Source organism: Pseudophryne corroboree, chromosome 2 (assembly GCF_028390025.1).
Source record: "Pseudophryne corroboree isolate aPseCor3 chromosome 2, aPseCor3.hap2, whole genome shotgun sequence".
NCBI lineage: Eukaryota > Metazoa > Chordata > Amphibia > Anura > Myobatrachidae > Pseudophryne > Pseudophryne corroboree.
The window spans coordinates 853,337,889-853,350,793 of record NC_086445.1 but is presented as its reverse complement, the minus strand read 5'-3'; positions in this window follow the sequence as shown (position 1 = coordinate 853,350,793).

Here is a 12,905-nt window from a genome sequence, read left to right as displayed (position 1 = left end):
TAACAGTGAATTATTTGAGGAAATAAGCTGCAGACCAAAGTGAACCCCCTCACAATTCACTTGGTCGAGACGTTTCCCGACTTGTTCGGACAACTACGGGCAAAATGTCCCTTACCTCCACAGTATAAACAAAGACCAGAATTTTGCCTTCTGGTTCTTTCTTCAGGAGACAGTTTGGAGAGACCTATCTGCATAGGCTCTTCTATGTCCCCAGGGATGGAAAAACCACAAGGAGTTGACCCGACAGATGCTCCTTTTTCAGCCCTCCGCTCTCTGAGCCGACGATCAATCTTAATAGAGAGCTCCATGAGTTTATCGAGAGTCTCAGGAGCGGGATACTGAAGGAGACTGTCTTTTATAGACTCAGATAAGCCGAGGCGAAACTGACTGCGCAGGGCTGGGTCATTCCATCCACAGTCATTCGACCAACGGTGAAACTCCGTACAATAATTCTCTGCGGGATTCCTACCCTGTCTGAGAGCACGCAACTGAGTCTCGGCGGATGCCTCTCTATCAGGGTCGTCATATAACAGTCCTAAAGACTTCAGAAAGGCGTCTACAGAAAATAAAGCCGGATCGTCTGTCTTTAAACCAAAAGCCCAGGTCTGAGGATCCCCCTGAAGCAGAGAAATAATAATTCCAACCCGCTGAGCCTCCGTACCTGAGGAGACTGGTCTCAAACGAAAATAAAGTTTACAAGACTCTTTAAAATTAAAAAACTGTTTTCTATCCCCAGAAAAACGGTCAGGCAGATGCATTTTTGGTTCAGGAATGACCCTTGGGGAAGTCCGTAACAGATCTTCCTGTGACCTCACCCAAAGGGACAGATCCTGAACCATCTGAGTAAGTTCTTGAATCTGGCTAACTAGAAGCTGGCCAGGATTTGGCCCGACACCGGTGGGATTCATGAGGCCGGCAAATCTCCCAACTGAACAAGGGAAAAATTAACTCCTGTTAATTTTAAATTTTAGTCTGGCCGGTGATAATGTTATGATTCCCGTACTCCAGACCAGAGGAGATCTTATGGCAGGGGTCTGAGTACTGGAAAGATATACTGGTTGTGGGAGCAGGAGAGCCTAGTAACCCAATGTTATGATTCCCGTACTCCAGACCAGAGGAGATCTTATGGCAGGGGTCTGAGTACTGGAAAGATATACTGGTTGTGGGAGCAGGAGAGCCTAGTAACCCCTGGCGCCCTAACTCCGTTGTCTCGCCCGTGTTATCAGAAATCCCCTGCGAGACTATGGTTGCTTGAGCCCATGGCAGCCGCGTTCGAAGGGCGGATTATGTCTGCCCAACCCCGATGCCCCCTCAGGTCTTAATGGGAGACAAAGGGAAATCCGAGACAGGGTGATAACAAGGGGCCCTCTGACTAAGCAACCAGGCCAGGGGTTACAAGCTAACTAACTTAACCAAAGAAGTATGTGCGGACTAGCCGCCAGGGAAAAGGACAACCAAAGATCCACTGATCCGTCACTCCTATCCAGCACCGCTGGATACCAGAGTGGACCAGGGAGAGCGGAATCCTCCGCAAAAGCTCCAGAACACAAAGATACAAAATAATAAACAGTAAGCGGTCAAGCCGCAACACACGGCTACGCCGCGACTCACGAACACCACAGGATGTTAAAGGTGCTCGGTCAGACTCCGGGAATAGATGACAAACTTCCGAGTACAGGATCACTGAGGACAGGAACAACCGGATTGAGCAGGACTGGAAACTCTCTGTAACTGACACAGGCAAACAGGAAGCTATCACCGGCGTCTGTGAGAAGTCCAAAGGGTGCTTATAACTGTGAGCTCCCCAATCAGGAGCCAGACTGGGTAATCACAAGTAATGCCGTGCAGCTTGCATGCTGCACGGCCAGCACACCATTAATACAAATTAGAAAAGACCCAGCAACGGGGAACGCGGCCCGAACGTGGCGTCCCCGTTGCTAGGGTCTGAGCGGCTCTGTGCGCCCGGCGTCCAGCGTTGCCAGGGAGCTGGCGGCTGTACGCGCACGGCGTCCCTGGTTGCTAGGCGCCGGGCCGCACCGACGAGCGGACCCCGGCGCCTAACACCATCTTCTCTAGCAAGAGATACAACAATGGATGCATTATTTGATACTAACAAATACAGCTCATTATCGGTCCAGAAAGCTAAAGAGATTTCTGATATTAATTCTTTGTTGGATATTAAACTAGCTCCACTGACTGAGGCAGTGAACGCAGCAGAGGATCGTATTTCTGCCTTAGAGGATGAGCTCCATGAAGCAAAGTCGTTACTACAATCTCATGATTCCACTATATCAGCTATGAGTGATAAACTAGAAGATTTGGAAAATTGCAGCAGAAGAAATAACATACACCTTATTGGTTTGCTGGAATTGGTCAAGCCCAGGGAACTTCACTCACTGGTGTCCACCTGGCTTCCTGATTTGATTGTATTGTCCTATCCCTTATGCTTCCCTAGAACAGGAATTGGTTGATGTTACCGAGCTCTTCCCCTCTTACCAACACTAAGATCACCAAGACTACTATAAAGCTACTTTCTTGAAATGTGGAGGGCTTAAACTCCCCATCGAAAAGAAAGAAAATATTGTGTCATCTCAAGAAGTTCCGTCCTGACATAGTGTTTTTACGAAAGAGACTCACTGGAAGTCAACTGACCCTAATACTTCACGTGATACATGGATACAGGGCTACAAAAGCGCCTCCTTTTCCACTAAAACCCATGGGGTGCTTGTGTTGTTTAGTAAATTTCTTGATTACTCCATTCAGGATAAATGACTTGATCCGGAGTGACGATTTTTGTTTTTAAAAGTGTTACTTGAAAAAGAGGTTTTTACTTTAGCTTGTATTTATGCACCTCCAGGTCCTAATGCTGTGTTTTTCTCTGATGTTTATGCGAAGTTGCAATATTGGATGGAGGGTCCCTTGATTTTGGGAGGGGATCTTAATATTTGTTTTAGACCCCACCCCTTTGGATGTTTCTGGTGGTCCCAGACCACTGGGAAATAGTCGTAATGCTCCCTCCACTGTTTATTTGTTAATTGATACCTTTCAGTTGGTAGATCCATGACGATATTTACATCCAGTTGCAAGGGAATATTCTTTTTATTTCCCACCCTCATAACACTTTTTCTCATTTGGATCATTGGTTAATTTCAAATACCCTACTTCATCATGTTGAGAATGTAGTCATAGCTGATATTTTGATCTCAGACTATGCCCCAGTGTGGTTTACCCTTCCCCTAGACTATCCTCCTTTAATTGGTGATTCACAGATTATTTAGCCAATTCCGAAGAATGTCATTTGGATCAATCTTTTCAGAATTATCTTAATGATAATGCAGTTCATGACTCTGATATCAATCTTTACTGGCTGGTCTCTAAACCTGTGTTACGGGGTCACATATTGTCATATGTGGCCACTAAGAAAACAAAAACTAAACAGAGCTTTTCCTTGGGCGGCTGGTTCTGTTACTTCGGCCTATTCTACTTTACTAGCCGACCTCTCTGAACATAATAGGTCACTAAATCAAGATGCCAAGGCTATTTATGACAATCTGTGCACTGAACATGCCCAAATGAATGTATCTTTCCAAAAAAATAGATATTTTAGATGGGGCAATCACTCCGAAAAGTTACTAGCAAACTGTATCAGGCACCTTTAGATCCCTCCACCGAGGGTATGGAATTTCTGGATCATGCGGATCTTCCTCAACTCAGCATTGATGACAGGGAATATCTTGTGTCCCCCGTAACAGAATTAGAGGTGGAAGCAGTTGTTAAATCCCTGCCCACTGGTAAAACACCTGGCCCTGATGGTCTTTCGGCAGCCTACTATAAGCTGTTATCTTCCCATGTTATTCCTTTTCTTACCAACTAATTTAACTCAATTTTCACTGGCCATCCTGCCCCTATCTGCTTTAATGAAGCTAGGGTTACAATGCTTCCAAAACCTAATAAAGACCATACATTGGTCGCGTCCTACAGACCAATATCTTTACTAAACCAAGATTTTAAAATTGTTCACTAAGCTGCTAGCCACTCATCTTCAACACATATTGCCCAAACTACTTCATCCTGCCCAAACTGGTTTTCTTAAATATCGTCATTCCGTACACAATGCCCGTACTCGTTTGGCTACCATGATCCACTCACATCAGCACCAGGAAAAAGAAAACATAGTACTTAGTTGTGATACTGACAAGGCGTTTGATAGAGTATCTTGGGCTCATTTGCAAAGGATATTCCACCATCAGGGGTTTGGGTCATAATTCGTTCACAATTTGAATACCATTTATTATCAGTCAACTGCATTTTTAACCATAAACACTTTAAATACCCGCTCTTTTTGCTTATTTTGAGGTACACGGCAGGTTTGTCCTCTTTCCCAACTCTTATTTAATTTGGCACTGGACCCCATTCTTAGAAAAATTATTAAGGAGTCTGGGTGGAAGGTTATTGAGATTGCCCATTCTGAGGTTAAATTCTCTGCATTTGCAGATGACCTACTGCTTTACTTTGCAAACCCAAAAACTGTACTACCCCTATTGACCTCCTTATTAGACATCTATGAAAGAGTAGCTGGATTTAAAATCAATTACTCTGTAAAGGAAACGCTAGCTTTTTTTTCCTAAGGCTAAACTGGCCTGGGGGATGTGTTTCCCTTTTCGGTAGGCCCCTCACGATTGTATTACATACCTAGGCATCAGGATTCCCTCTCATCCATCCCAATTGTATGACCTGAATTATACCCCATTATTTTCCAGAACTTTTACCGATATGTCCAGACGGGCTCATCTCCCTCTGACTTATACAGGCAGATGTCATTCATATAAGATGGTCTGTTTTCCTAGATTCCTTTATATATTGCAGATGCTTCCTATAATTCCTCCCATACAGGCAATGTCTATGTTGAACAAAGCTTTGACCAAATTTATATGGTGCGGTAAAAGACCATGAATCTCTTTATTTAAATTGCAAAAAAATAATTAAAAAAATTAGGGGGTATTAATTTGCCTTGTTTGAGGGCCTATGCACTAGCCACTAATTACAGAATTGCTGTAGATTGGATCACAGGATTTAATACATATACTGTGAAGTATTATACACAAAGACAAATACTCTCCCTCTGCGCTTTAACACAACAAGAAAATGGGGAATTAGATATGGCTGCCCAAATTCCGCTAAGTCCCTTGTTAGGAGGGACTAAAAATAGGAATATGTAGCAATAGAGGAATAGGCGCCTTTGGGATGTATTTCCTCCCAATAATAAATAGGATTCAGCAGGAATCTCTAGACGTATATTAATATATGTTTGCTCAATATTTTAGAGCATAAAAATCACATTAACATGTTCCATATAAAATTTATTAAAACATAAAAACACAAGCAATGGTACAATGAATTAAGTATCCATCCTTAACAAATGACACCGAACAATTATACAGAGGACAAGTAGAATAACTTTTACAGACTCCTCCTTCTCCTTATAGCAAGTTTGGAGATTGGTGTGACAAATAGAAAAACCCAACGCGTTTCGTCTTGCTCAAAGACTTCATCAGGGGTATATCTATAAGCGTAAAATAATTTATCAGAATATTCCACTAACTATACATATATACAAAAATAAAGATATAAAAAATGGGAACATTGTTAAAATTGTTCACTAAGCTGCTAGCCACTCATCTTCAACACATATTGCCCAAACTACTTCATCCTGCCCAAACTGGTTTTCTTAAATATCGTCATTCCGTACACAATGCCCGTACTCGTTTGGCTACCATGATCCACTCACATCAGCACCAGGAAAAAGAAAACATAGTACTTAGTTGTGATACTGACAAGGCGTTTGATAGAGTATCTTGGGCTTATTTGCAAAGGATATTCCACCATCAGGGGTTTGGGTCATAATTCGTTCACAATTTGAATACCATTTATTATCAGTCAACTGCATTTTTAACCATAAACACTTTAAATACCCGCTCTTTTTGCTTATTTTGAGGTACACGGCAGGTTTGTCCTCTTTCCCAACTCTTATTTAATTTGGCACTGGACCCCATTCTTAGAAAAATTATTAAGGAGTCTGGGTGGAAGGTTATTGAGATTGCCCATTCTGAGGTTAAATTCTCTGCATTTGCAGATGACCTACTGCTTTACTTTGCAAACCCAAAAACTGTACTACCCCTATTGACCTCCTTATTAGACATCTATGAAAGAGTAGCTGGATTTAAAATCAATTACTCTATAAAGGAAACGCTAGCTTTTTTTTCCTAAGGCTAAACTGGCCTGGGGGATGTGTTTCCCTTTTCGGTAGGCCCCTCACGATTGTATTACATACCTAGGCATCAGGATTCCCTCTCATCCATCCCAATTGTATGACCTGAATTATACCCCATTATTTTCCAGAACTTTTACCGATATGTCCAGACGGGCTCATCTCCCTCTGACTTATACAGGCAGATGTCATTCATATAAGATGGTCTGTTTTCCTAGATTCCTTTATATATTGCAGATGCTTCCTATAATTCCTCCCATACAGGCAATGTCTATGTTGAACAAAGCTTTGACCAAATTTATATGGTGCGGTAAAAGACCATGAATCTCTTTATTTAAATTGCAAAAAAATAATTAAAAAAATTAGGGGGTATTAATTTGCCTTGTTTGAGGGCCTATGCACTAGCCACTAATTACAGAATTGCTGTAGATTGGATCACAGGATTTAATACATATACTGTGAAGTATATAGAACAATCTTTCACTCCTTATTGGAACTTACAGTATGCCCTTATTTATCAATGAGTGATAAATTTCACTGTGACTGATAAACTGCACCAGCCAATCAGCTCCTAACTTCCATGTCACAGGCTGGGTTTGAAAAATGATGGTTAGGAGCGGATTGGCTGGTACAATTTATAACTCACAGTGAAATTTATCACTCATTGATAAATAAGGGCATTCATTTCTTTACTTCATACCCCTCTACAATATCACTGCCGACTATGGTTACTGATAATATGTTACTCCACTCCACATGCTTGGCATGGAAGGCTGTCCGTAATAGTTTAAAGGTTCCAAATATGTCTCTGTCTTTTTGCTTCTATGGGGTAATACAAACTTTATACCACACAGAACATCTTCTGTCTTTAAGACTTGGCACAAAGTATGTCTATCAATTCCTACATACAGAAACTTGGGCTTCGCTAACGTGGTCTCAGTTACAAGAGAAATTTCCCCTTCAAAGTATCCCGCTATTTCCGTTTTTGCAGGCATCTAGTTATATTCACTCTGTTTTACAACAATTGACGGTTAAGATAAGGGGTGTCGTATGGATACAACACTGCACTGTTCTTTTGGTGGTTACTTTCCCACTTCTCTCATTTACTCTTATTCACGCTCTTTGTTGAATATAGAAAGTGGCTCGACAGGATTATTAAAATGGAAGAAGAATCTTTATCAATCGAATCCATTCTTGCTGCTAATCTAATCTTGAAAAAACAATTAGTCTCCATCTCGTATACTGAAATGCACTAGAAAATTTTACACAGATCTTACTTTACCCCGAAACTGAAATTTCTTATTGGTGAAGCTACAACCTCTAATTGTTATAAATGTGGAGAACCGGAGGCAGACATAGTGCACTGTCTTTGGCATTGTCCGCTAGTACGGACCTTGTGATCTGACCTACAGGATTACATTCTAAACCAATTGAAAATTCAGTTTCCTATTGATAAAACCTGGGATTTCTGGGGATATATCCTAAAATAAACACAGACACACTGTCAATTGTTTATTACTGATAATATTCAGTTTATTACTGAATTGACACACTGTCAATTGTTTATTACTGATAAAATTGGCAGCAGCCACAAAAAAAAAAAAAACATACTGTCACAATGGATCTCTCCAAATCCCACTTCTATGACTTTATTGCATCCTAGAATTTCATTTTTATTTCTAATGGACTGGACTGAAACATCTTTTACAAAGAGAGAAAATGACAAGTAAATTTTTTGACACTTGGCTTCCGTACATTCAAACCTTATCTATACTTTTCAAAGATGCTTTGAGGAGGAGTTTTCACACCACATCTTGGTATCATCTGGAAATGTTGCGTTCCGGTGCCCCTTTTTGAAATCTGTCTGTGTTTTCTCATTGATCCTATCGTACTGTTACTTGATTTATTGCTACGTTTTTTCTGGATATATACATAAAGTTGTTATTGTCATTTACATGTCTTGCTCTTTATTGATTGTATTTCTGCACCCTACATATTCCAACTGTACTGTTTTCTATTGATATTATTGTACTCTTTATCTCTCATAAACCCAAATGTGTATCTTTTTGTTATTGATGTATATCTGTCAAAAAAATTATTATTAAAAAAACAAAACACAAAACTAACCACCACCAATATACCCAATAGGTCAAGACACATGGATAGTTAATACATTTATTAAATGTATTTAATATCTAAAAAAGTATATACAGATGTATCCATGCTCATTGTTACTGTAATTGTGCCATGTACACGTCTTAGTCGTGGCATAACGTCAGCGCATGTTGCCATATTATGGCGCGGTAAGGCGGTACTAAGGTGCAAGAATATCATCAGAATGCAATAAACAGTTTTACCACTGGGTGGCGATTGCTCCTTTAATAAAAACTACAGTGCTGAAAACAATAGCAGCGGATGGATAGCATACTGTAGAATACAGTACAAAACAATAGCAAGTTCTGACAAATGGTCTAATCACCGAGTGTAAATATACTGTACATGATGTGCAGGAATTACAAACACATTGATACCATGCTTAACTAATGAATGGTGGGCTTTAGGGGCGCCGTAGAAAATATTAATTTTCTGTCAGGACCAAAAACAAAACAGTATATACAGACGTAAACTTACACGTAAAAGCAATAGTCCATTGGCAATTGGGTTTTGTGAGCCTCCAAGTCCCATAGACAATACAGTATGTATGTTTAAAAAATAAATTGTGAAAAAACACCAAAAGCCCCAGAAAATGTAAAATGTTGAAAAAAGTTACTTTGTGTTGTACACTCTGTGTGTGCTGTACCTACCCCACTGAAACTTTGTTCATATTAACCCAAGTGTTGTGACTCCCCACTGCGGTTTTTGAAAAAAAAAAAAAAAATGTAAAAAAGTTATTTTGTGTTGTACAATTTGTGTGCACTGTACCTACCCCACTGCAACTTTGTTCATGTTAACCAAGTGTTTTGACTTCCTGCTGCTTATGTTTTTTTTTTTAAATTGTGACCCTAGTTTCATGCACATTTGGAGTCAGTTCCTCATGAAACACATTCGTTGGGGAACAGCTTATTGAAAGTAGTGATGAGCGGGTTCGGTTCCTCGGAATCCAAACCCCCCCGAACTTCACCTATTTTACACGGGTCCGAGGCAGATTCGAATCTTCCCGCCTTGCTCGGTTAACCCGAGCGCGCCCGAACGTCATCATCCCGCTGTCGGATTCTCGTGAGATTCGGATTCTATATAAGAAGCCGCGCGTCGCCGCCATTTTTCACTCGTGCATTGGAAATGATAGTGAGAGGACGTGGCTGGCGTCCTCTCACTTTGTTTCTGAACTTTCAGGGGGCTGCAAATATCTTTATTCTGGGGACCAACAGTATTATAGGAGGAGTACAGTGCAGAGTTTTGCTGACCAGTGACCACCAGTATTATACGTTCTCTGCCTGAAAAACGCTCCATATCTGTGCTCAGTGTGCTGCATATATCTGTGCTCACACTGCTTTATTGTGGGGACTGGGGACCAGCAGTATTATATAGGAGGAGTACAGTGCAGAGTTTTGCTGACCAGTGACCACCAGTATTATACGTTCTCTGCCTGAAAAATGCTCCATATCTGTGCTGCATTGTAGTATATAGTAGGAGTACAGTGAATAATTTTGCTGACCACCAGTATATAATATATAGGAGTACAGTACAGAAGGCCACTGCTCTACCTACCTCTGTGTCGTCAAGTATACTATCCATCCATACCTGTGTGCATTTCAGTTTTGCACAGTTTGCTGACCACCAGTATATAATATATAGCAGTACGGTACAGTAGGCCACTGCTCTACCTACCTCTGTGTCGTCAAGTATACTATCCATCCATACCTGTGGTGCATTTCAGTTTTGCACAGTTTGCTGACCACCAGTATATAATATATTGCAGTACGGTACAGTAGGCCACTGCTCTACCTACCTCTGTGTCGTCAAGTATACTATCCATCCATACCTGTGGGGCATTTCAGTTTTGCACAGTTTGCTGACCACCAGTATATAATATATAGCAGTACGGTACAGTAGGCCACTGCTCTACCTACCTCTGTGTCGTCAAGTATACTATCTATCCATACCTGTGGTGCATTTCAGTTTTGCACAGTTTGCTGACTACCAGTATATAATATATAGCAGTACGGTAGAGTAGGCCACTGCTCTAGCCTACCTCTGTGTCGTCAAGTATACTATCCATCCATACCTGTGGTGCATTTCAGTTTTGCACAGTTTGCTGACCACCAGTCTATAATATATAGCAGTACGGTACAGTAGGCCACTGCTCTACCTACCTCTGTGTCGTCAAGTATACTATCCATCCATACCTGTGGTGCATTTCAGTTTTGCACAGTATATATAGTAGTAGGCCATTGCTATTGATACTGGCATATAATTCCACACATTAAAAAATGGAGAACAAAAATGTGGAGGGTAAAATAGGGAAAGATCAAGATCCACTTCCACCTTCTGCTGAAGCTGCTGCCATTAGTCATGGCCGAGACGATGAAATGCCATCAATGTCGTCTGCCAAGGCCGATGCCCAATGTCATAGTAGAGAGCATGTAAAATCCAAAACACTAAAGTTCAGTAAAATGACCCAAAAATCTAAATTAAAAGCGTCTGATGAGAAGCGTAAACTTGCCAATATGCCATTTACGACACGGAGTGGCAAGGAACGGCTGAGGCCCTGGCCTATGTTCATGGCTAGTGGTTCAGCTTCACATGAGGATGGAAGCACTCATCCTCTCGCTAGAAAACTGCAGTGGCACTCCTAGATGGGCGAGGTGTTTGTGTCGGCCACTTGGGTCGCTTAGCTTAGTCACACAGCTACCTCATTGTGCCTCTTATTTTCTTTGCATCATGTGCTTTTTGGGGACTATTTTTTTGAAGTGCCATCCTGTCTGACACTGCAGTGCCACTCCTAGATGGGCGAGGTGTTTGTGTTGGCCACTTGGGTCACTTAGCTTAGTCACACAGCTACCTCATTGCGCCTCTTTTTTTCTTTGCATCATGTGCTGTTTGGGGACTATTTTTTTGAAGTGCCATCCTGTCTGACACTGCAGTGCCACTCCTAGATGGGCCAGGTGTTTGTGTCGGCCACTTGGGTCGCTTAGCTTAGTCACACAGCTACCTCATTGCGCCTCTTTTTTCTTTGCATCATGTGCTGTTTGGGGACTATTTTTTTGAAGTGCCATCCTGTCTGACACTGCAGTGCCACTCCTAGATGGGCCAGGTGTTTGTGTCGGCCACTTGCTTCACTTAGCTTAGTCACACAGCTACCTCATTGCGCCTCTTTTTTTCTTTGCATCATGTGCTGTTTGGGGACTATTTTTTTGAAGTGCCATCCTGTCTGACACTGCAGTGCCACTCCTAGACGTAGACGGGCCAGGTGTTTGTGTCGGCCACTTGGGTCGCTTAGCTTAGTCATCCAGCGACCTCGGTGCAAATTTTAGGATTAAAAATAATATTGTGAGGTGTGAGGTGTTCAGAATGTACTGAAAATGAGTGGAAATTATGGATATTGAGGTTAATAATACTATGGGATCAAAATGACCCCCAAATTCTATGATTTAAGCTGTTTTTGAGGTTTTTTTTGTAAAAAACACCCGAATCCAAAACACACCCGAATCCGACAAAATTTTTTTAGGGAGGTTTTGCCAAAACGCGTCCGAATCCAAAACACGGCCGCGGAACCGAATCCAAAACCAAAACCCAAAACCCAAAAAATGTCCGGTGCACATCACTAATTTAAAGATACCTTTTGAGGAACATAGAGACCAGTTTATTGGTGAGTGTCATCCTAATGGGGAGTTTATGTGCTCTGATGTGTTAAATGGGTGAAAACCAAAGATGCCTTTTGAGGAATGCCTCTCACTGAGTTTAGGTGAGTCTGAGGCCCCCAGAATAGATCTTTGATGAATAATTGATTACTTTCTGGTACCTGATCAAGTTTTCCTGTTTTCTTAATTTGGTTGAAACTATAGGAAATCCTGGAGAGAGTCAGGAGAACCATCTATGGGGATTAATTTTAACAGTACTTGAGGACCACTCTCTATTTTTCTTGTCTATGTACTTTTGAGGATTGGTTTTCTTGTCAGTTGGTACTGAACTGCAGTTGGGAAGCGCTAGATACACCAATCTACAGTATATATTTTGTACACTATCATCCCATGTACATTCATTTTTTATGTAATTTTCTTAGTGGGGTAATAGACGCACACAATACGCTAAATGCAAAAAATAAATAAATCTGTGCTGATACTTTACTTGTCCAGTAGTCACTGTGATCATGCATGCCCGTCAGATTTACAGTTTGTTGCGTTTAAAGAAGCACAGTCAGCTCATTACAGGAGACCTTTTCCTGTCCTGTTATAATGATCATAATATAGAAGCGTCACTGCCGCAGCAAACCGCAAGTCGTGATGATACACACGCACACAAAAATAATAATATTTTTTTTTTAAAGAGCTGTTATTTCCAGGAATCGAACCCTTGTACATGGGATTGCTAAGTGTTGACAGTACCTCTAGACTAAAGTACAGTTGCCCGCTATCAATGATTGCACAATCATTAATTTCACAATGCATTGTCATTTTCTTTATAGGGTTATAGACGC